Raw genomic sequence first — 8,861 nt, forward strand, 5'->3', positions numbered from 1 at the left:
GAAGACAGTAGAAGAGTTCACACTGTGTTTTTGATTACTAACAACATTAGACTTTAGGGTGAAGGAAAAAATATGCCAGTCGTCTGCACAGTCACCATGCACTTTAGATCTGATCAGGTCTTACGAAAGGTGGCAGAATAAATTTCATTGAATTCTAGAGTTGATTTATGTTAACAAAGTACATTGGACTAGATGCATATTTGCCTGCACTTGGGCTCTCCTGATATCCTGGATCATCAAATGACAAACAAAGAAAAAGAAATACTGTACAGATGTCTAAAGTTAAAATGCCATTTTTTGGCATCAAAATACAACAAAACTGCGTAAAAACGATGCAAATTTGCATTTCTGAAACTATGATAAACATATACTGCAATTTAAAAGAACCACACATTCACAGTGAACCAAAAATTTATTGTTTTTTTTTTAAGGAGAAAACGTTTTGGCTTTATTGAGCGGCAGAGACGTAACTTGGTTTTGAATTTATTGCAATTAAGACTGACTGTATTAATTTTATATTTTTACAAGTTTTTGACGTTAGCTGTTTAAGTTAGAGGGGTTGAGGATCAAACCCCCCGAACCCCCCTAGATCTGCTGCAGCAGTGGTCCCTATGGTGCCTGCAGTTGACGAGTAAAATTGTCTGTTGAGAATCTGTTAAGGACGGTGCCTACTAATTCAAAGGCCCTTTTGCCCTGGTATGATTATGCAGGAAATGTAGATCTTAACAAGTACTATTAAAATCCACAAGAAAAATTGGGGCAACTACGCACTTTTCAAAGATAATTGTTGAATAATATTTGTAAAAAGCTTTAAAATACAAAGCAATGTATGGCGTTCTTTCTCAAATTGAAGCTTAATTAATTATCTCTCAAAAATGCATGGCTACCCCCAATATTTTCTTTTTAGATACCAAGAGTACTTACTAAGATATACTTTCTCCGGATAATTTTAAACCGCGCAAAAAATTAATGTCACTGTATTAGTAAGCATCACAGATAGGAAACCCGAGTATCTCGAGATGCGCAGAACGTATGCGCAATAACAATAGTAGGCACCGTCGTTAAGTCTCACTCCCGGGAGGCAATGAGTTTATCATTTATATCAGTTATTCAAATGTCTTCTGCAGTGTTGTGACTAAACTTTTATCTGGAAAATCTTCATTTGTAGCGAGTTTCAATCTAGTGTCGTAAAACCAAGTAATTACACGTAGCCGACACAAAGCGCGGGAAAATGTACACACGCGCGAGCCACGATTGGTTTTGGTTTCACTCTTGATTGGTTGAAAAAGTGGCGCGAGAACTTTGAACTCAGTGTTCGACACTAACGCTTGCCCGGTTGCCCAGGGCAACGGAAATATATCCGTGGGCAAGTAAAACAACTCTAAGACTTGCCCGGCGGGCAATCAGAATTTTTGTTCGACTAATATTTTGCGGAACGATGTGATTTGCAACGAAGAAAGTGACCAGTAATATGGCGTAGTCACCGCAACTGTGATAAAAAAATAAACAACGTTACATCTGTTTGCCGTTATTTATTTTTCTGTTAAAAACATATTGGTACAATGTACAAACCACAAAACAGATTGGAAGGAGGAACATGTTCGTAGCCGTCATCTTTCTCGGCGCGAAAGGAATGCTTGTTACAATGCAACCCAGTTTTCGCGCGGCCAAATGCGCTAAGATACAAGCACACAAGAAAATTCTACCCTTTTTCGCGCAGTTTCAATCAACTTTGGAAGGCTTAAAGAAAATGGAACTTAATTCAAAACCAGACTAACCTCCGAGAGACAGTCAAGGAATCTCCCTGGATCTCTTATAGAAAAGGCAAATCGCTTAAAGATACATGTATGTACGTCAAAGCAAAAGTGTGAAGGCTACTAGAACACCATGGACACACAGCAGGAGTCGCGCTGCTCTGTCAAACCCATTTTACACACATTTTACACAAAACTGACATTTTTACAAGCTTCCTTTGAGTTTTAATGGGCAACAGGTCTTTAGAAGATGGGAAACCAAAAATCAAAACTGGTTGCCCAAAGGGCGAATTAGTAAGAAAGTTAGTCTCGAACACTGTTGAACCAATCACTGAGTGAAGTAATGCAAAACCAAAGCAATACGTTAATTACTTCCGACACTCGATTGAAAATCTCTCTATTCTATCTTAGGGTGCGTTCGATTGATCCTATTCCGGAATAAGAATACGCGGGGTGATGATTTAAAACGGTATGTCTGGCGTTTTGAAGCAGCAAGGATAATAAAGATATGTTTAAAATAGCATTTTAGCAGGTGTTTGACAATTTTAATGTGAATCTCCGTAAAAACGAACGATTTCTAGCGTCTATTCCATGTATTCCTATTCCGGAATATGGTCAATCGAGCGCACCCTTAGTATCATGTTTTCTTGTTGCATGGTATATTTGTCAGCACATGCACGTTTTCGTTTATAGTGTATAACTTGAAAGTAGCTTGGAAGCAGTTATATCCAAATGTAGCTTCTGCTATATAACTGCAAGAAAAAATTTACTTAACTTCTGGGAAAAAGGCAGTTCTCTTTAGTTTAAAAAAAAATTATGGCTAGTAAAAAGATTAAAGATGGGCAAAGCAAAACGATGTGTGCACTTGACATTGTTTTGATACCTCGCTCATATTAATTTGCTAAAACATTTTAATGTACCTGCCTGTATTTTGCTTCATAAGATTTATCCTAAAGTAGTTCTTGGTAATAAGGTTTCCATTTTTAACCTTAAAATCTCTCACTTAAACGTGAGACAGATGAATATTTTGAAAACATATTTGTTACAAGTTGGGCCTACGAAGAAGTCAATTCTTAAGGAGAGGTAAACTCGGAAAAATTAGACTTCGAGTCTGCGACCTTCCAATTTTGAGGTGAAATCCTAAACCACTGAACAATAATCGACGAGAAAGGTAAAATACGCCTGTCAACTAGGATTGAAATTTCGCGCTTATTGTGGAGAAGATAGTAAATCTAAAGTCAGAACTTGGTTGTCAGCACGTGTCTCTTTGTGTGTTTGTCGTGCTACGACAACGGATTCATGGCAACTAATATCATCGTACATTACTGCCCTTTTATTGCAGTTTCTTGAAAAGGTGGCTGTGACATTGATAAGCGAGACTTTTCCTGGATAAATGGAGGCGTCAATATACGCTTGGCTTTTGTAGTAGGAAGATACTAAAAGAGATACTGATCCCCTTTTTTGTACAGGGATTTTAAAATTGTAATTAGCACAAACAAACTCTCATTGTTAAAAATCAATGCTTTTAACAGAAACTCAATATTTCCTGTGTGGGAGGGAAAAGTGGAGTGAAAAAGATCTGAACCTCCTTTTGAAATCATACAAAAGGTATTCTCCGTAACTAAGATGGGCATCGTTTTACTCCTACGTGTGCAAAAAGCTACGTGGGATATACAACGCTTCTAAGAAGAAAATGTACACTTTGTTAAGAGAACAACAACGTAGAGCATAAATTTCTAATATTTAGATACTAAAAAAGGGTAACAAACGTCATTGTAAGTAATTTATTTCCTTTACTGCTTTGTCTTGAGATGCTTTTAACCTTACCTTAAGGGATTTGGTTTGCGAAGTGCTAATAACACACATTTTTTACAGCTGCTAAGTGATGTATTTTAGTCTTTGTGAATCCTGTTGACACGATATAGTGAAAAAAGGAGGAGCGAATGTTTCTGAATATTCGATTGTGAAATTTTACGAAATAAGCTTTTAAACTTGCAGCTCTGTTCCGAGGCAAAACAATTAAGCCGTAGCTTGTGTTCCCTAAAAAATGATCGCTCCACTTAAGTGATTTGAGGCTCTACTCGTCGACTCAAAATGCCTCCCCGATGCTCAAGACTCTGGCGCTGGTTTTTTGTGTTGTCCCAGCTGTAAAGATACAAGCACCGCACTGCTGTCTTACGAGGGTACAAGATTACTCACATCTTTTTCGCCTTTGGTTAGGCCCTTGTGAATTGTTTTGGTCAAATGAACAGCGTTAGGTCATTTTTGCGCATTTTTAACTCGCATGTGATACTGATCAAGTGCTTTCCTTCACGACGTATTCGTCGGCCATTATTCAGTCAAACCAGTTACAGTGTATCGTTTTGGGAAAACGGCCTGGAATTTGACTTTACTTGCCAAGTAATTAAAGTCACTTTAATGATGAAGCTACAGAAGATACATAAGTTGCAAAATTGAAAAATGAAGTCAATTACTCCAGTTTCTTTAAGAATCCCAACTGGCCGAAGGCAAACCAGTTGGCTATTTACAGCTGCGGCCGGGCACTTGAACTTGGGATTCATTACCAAGATGAAATTCAACGAGTGGTGAGAACTCACTGGGATCTCCGGATCCCCCCTGGGATCTCCGGATCCCAAGGCAAATGCCCAAACCACTGAACCGCTTTTCCCCCTATCTCCAATTTATTCAATTTATTCCAGTATATCAGGAGCTCATCAAATACTGGTGTCCCAACTTTGAGTAAATTTTTTTTCAAACCTGGATATGTTTAGATTAATTTCCTTCATATTTTTTTTCTTCTTTGATTTGTCCGTATGTTACGTAAACGAGAAAAGTGTTGTAAATGTAGACCAGGGTTTTCAATAAGAACCGGCGGCCGGCTCTCGCTAACAATTATATATTTCACTTGAATGTGTCGCCTATTTTGATTAGGAAATCACCCTGACTTTTGCAAATAACAACAAACGTTCGCCACAAAACACGAACCTTGGATTGGCCAAACTTTGTTCATGAAAAAAGCAAAAGAATCTTGCTCCAAAATGCAGGGAATGCATTATACGGGCTCCAAATTTCAGAATTTCCGGGAGGAGAATTCTCTTGGACTCTTCCCGGAGCGTGCGCCTTCGGAGCTTGTTTTCCCTTCACCTCCTATACTCCTTAAGTTTCTTCACCACTCGCATCCCCCCCCCCCCCCCATTCTTTTTGGAAATCCTGTAGACGGCCCGGTGAGGAAACGGGATTCGGATTCGCTTCTTTGTCCCTTATGAATCATTTTCTTCTTTTTAAACTTAAGATAAGTGCAAAAGTGGATTATATTTCTTGTAAGTTGAATTAGAAAGGCCATGTCACAAGTGCTAGGGATACTCTAGTCGCTTATCGTAAATAGATACAAGTTAATCTTTGATTGTTGCTTAGAGAATCATAGAGATGCACAACGGCAGGTCGCTTAATGTTGTCATTTAGTAATGTCTTGCTAAAGGTCATTTAACAATTTTTCTTGTTTGTCTTTTATGAACGGTCAGTGATAGTCCTGGAAAAACGTCACAACCTCGTTCCCAGGGTCTTGAGCGGATGTCCAATGATGGAAATGATAGCTGGTCTCGGCATGTTACCCATCACTCAGTGTGTTGTACTTTACAAGGTCGAAGTCGCATGGAAATTTCCGATTGAAACAATTTAAATCGAATTTGTTGCTGATTATCGGTGCATTTTGGGTCTACTCGCATTTCACAAGGAAGTCTTTCTCATTGAAACTCATTAAATTGCTTCTGTTAGTGGTATCAGTTTCACAGGCAGCTCATATCTTCACAATTTTGCACTCGGCCTATGATACCATTATCATGACGCTACGTGTGTTCGGGTCAGATAACTTCACTTATCGACCGTTACAGATCCCTTAACATGGCTGGTATACGATAACAAAATGTCATTTGAAGTGTCCAGAAATGAAAAAAATAAAAGTGATATCTCATGAGCTGTCAAATAAACTTTGGGAATGGGCAGATACTTGGGTATGAAAACCCCCGTCAAATACACACTTGAGAAGTTACTTTTATTGAGCACCCTGCAGTCATCTTGATAGGAAGCAATCTTAAGCTCTTGACCGGTGATTCTAATGCGGTAGGCTCATAGCACGAATAGAAAGCATGTCGTAGTATTGCATTCTTGGGCTATAAATGAGCCTTTAAGAGGTCAACAAGTGACAAATACCGTCAAGAGGTCGGGTTTATTTCATTTCCAAGAGTGTAAGTGAGTCCAAATCGTGCTAAATCGTAGTCTGGTTTGTACTTGTCAAGATAGTAGAAGTTTCAGTTGAGAAACGAATCTAGGAACGTCCGTTGTAGGGACAAATCTCAGTCGTGCTTTCGACAAATTCATCTCCACAAGTTGATTTATTGGTTTAATTCTCCCTGAATTTCAGGCCTTGCCGAGCGTTTTGTCGGTCACTTGGTGTTTTAGTAGTAGTCACAAGATATTATTTGTTGATTCTTATCGTGTTTTTTGTGACTTCAGGAATGATAAGCATTGCTTACTTAAGTAACCATTATTTCGTCCAGAGACTAAAATTGTAACATGGACCCATCACTGAATGTTCATGATTTAATGTGTTTTGAAACAGCTCCTGTACCGGTTTTGAAATTAACGTTAGGAAAATTTCAACGTTCAGTTATATCTGATAGTTGTTTATGGTATTGCTTTTTGTCCAGAGATCTAAGAAAGAGAGAAAAAACGTTCACGAGACAACAAAATCTAAATCCTAATCTTCTCGGACTGTTTGTGGGTTCTTTAACGTCCCACACAAGTGTTGCGAGACTGGGCCCACGCTGGAGCGCCTACGCCGTTTTTTGGCCCTTTCCGAGAAGACTAGAAAGCCTAACCATTTGCAGAACTTTTTCCTCAGTCATTTTTGAAGACCCCGAGTGGTTGGTCAGGGGCTTCAATAACTTCTGAAATAGCCGTTCATGATAGCCCATTGAAGGCGGCAGTTTGACAAATTTATGATAGCATTTTGTAGTGAAAATCAAGGCAAACTAGCCGGCGGTGTGAGGCAAAGCAGGCGGCGGTATACCGCCGGTAACCGGCTTCTATTGAAACCCCTGGTTGGTCCGGCCGGGGTGTTGATCTTGTGATCTCTTGCACGGTAGCAGGTCTGGTGCAGAACCAACTGAGTCAATCGTGGGCCCCGATTCACATGCAGCTGCTGCTAACACTGTGGGATGGTGGGACGTTTAAGGCCCATGCACCCACGAGAGCTCGAAGCCCGAGCGGACTAACACTCGGCTGGAGTGTTTTAAAATTACTGAGGAGGAAAACCAGTTGCCTTTTTAAATACATCTACAGAAGATTAGACTGTCAAGTCTTGTGGGATAAAGAATACTAACCTCAAACCTTGTTAACACCGCAAAGAACCCATACACTAGTATTAGGACTAGGGCACGGAGTTCCACGCGGTGTTTAGTCTATCTCTGGCAGCATGTGGTCGTCCTTGCGGGATTGGTTAGCTTGTCGGATTTTCAACGAATGAAATAAAGCACAAGTCAGGGTATTTTTGCCGGAGAAGACTAAATTTATCGGTACCATACCACTGAAATTAGGAAGATATGTAAATATATATCATTGTTATCGACTTCTCAGTGGCAAGAAAGAAACACATCACCAAATTGCTATTTCAGAATTGATGACTCAAAAGTTGGTTCCCAGCAGTTTCACTGTCTCGTCAGGGTATCTTTGGGCAACGTGTGAAATCTACGTAAAAGAATTTAATGCCAGAGTATTCAGACTATAGAAGAGCTCGATGTTATCAGTTCATTATTCCAAGAATTCGTAACAACTTACGGAAAATCAAAATCTATTATTTTTCATTAGTTTTGAATTCTGTATAAATTCAAATTTTGCAGATCTTCCAACCGAGAATACAATTTACACGGTATTGCTTCTTGTCTACCACGAATCCTTAATATCGAGCAAAACTGGGTTTATTCACGTACTTGTTAATGCCATTCAGAGACTCTTCAAATCGCCCCAGCACATCTTGTTTGGACTGAATCTTCAAATACTGATCTAATGACCCGCTTATCGCCGTCTAGAAGTTTCTTTTCCTCCTTTCTCCCAAAGAATGGCGGTTATGTAGATTGATGGGATTTTAGGGTAAATGTGGCGTAAATCCGACTAGATTTTATGAGCAATCGGTTGAAAAAGAAAACAGATGCCGGAAAGGTTGGTAAACGAGGATATCACCGGAAAATTAGTGTCATTTATGTTACCAAAAGTGATTGCCTGGGTCATCGTTAGTCATTTTGTCCCTCTGAATCTATGAAGGTTGTTAAATCTATAGACAACGTTGAGACTAGACTTGATGAATTCTTGCGGCTCAAGAAGGTGCTCAATTCTTTTTAGCATTCGTACATGTCGCAGAAATTCAAACATTTGGGTGTTCGGTAATAGACTTCCAAGTTATTTGAGTAAATTTGCTGCAAATCTTATTACAAAAAATTTCCATGGCTTTAATAAACGAGATGTATATAACTTTGTATTGACTGCAATTCTCAGCTGTATAAGGAGCCATTTGTTTTCGAAAGTCTGCATTCACTAAGTCACATTTAAAGCGGAAACGAGATACTTGTTTGGCAAAACAAACTGAAGAAATTAGTGTCGGTTGAAGAAGGAAAAGGCTCGACTGAAAAATTCGCTTCCAAAATGTGTTTATGAGAATGGAAAGAAATAGAAAATAATGAAAAATATTTTTGGGACTAGAATCGTCTTCCCTAAGAGCATTGACGATGTGTCCTCAGTATTCGCTTGGTCATTGTCGGCGAGTAGATACAAGCTGTTCATTACTTCTTTCACATATGACTCAGTGAAAATTAATTAATTTCCTGCTTTCTTCTTTTGAGGCTCTGTTAACACTAAAATAAGATGCCATCTTCAACATGAAGCCTGTAGATATATCATTTTCTTATCACGTTCAATATTACTGTCATTATTATTACTGTGTATTCCTAGAAATTTAGGTGGCGTCCAAAGGCCTGCTTCGTACTTTGAACTTTCGTCCTCAACGAGTCAAAGCAATCTCCCCTATTTAATAGATGTGCCTTTAATTTTTTCTTA

General features: G+C 39.0%; 1 protein-coding gene across 1 annotated transcript in view; it reads left to right on the top strand.

Annotated features, from left to right (window-relative positions):
* The window catches only part of LOC138049805 (doublesex and mab-3 related transcription factor 3, truncated-like), a 199,411-nt gene that overhangs the window by 3,299 nt on the left and 187,251 nt on the right, over positions 1 to 8,861 (top strand). The gene's annotated exons all lie outside the window — the stretch shown is intronic.

This window comes from Montipora capricornis, chromosome 5 (assembly GCF_036669925.1).
Source record: "Montipora capricornis isolate CH-2021 chromosome 5, ASM3666992v2, whole genome shotgun sequence".
NCBI lineage: Eukaryota > Metazoa > Cnidaria > Anthozoa > Scleractinia > Acroporidae > Montipora > Montipora capricornis.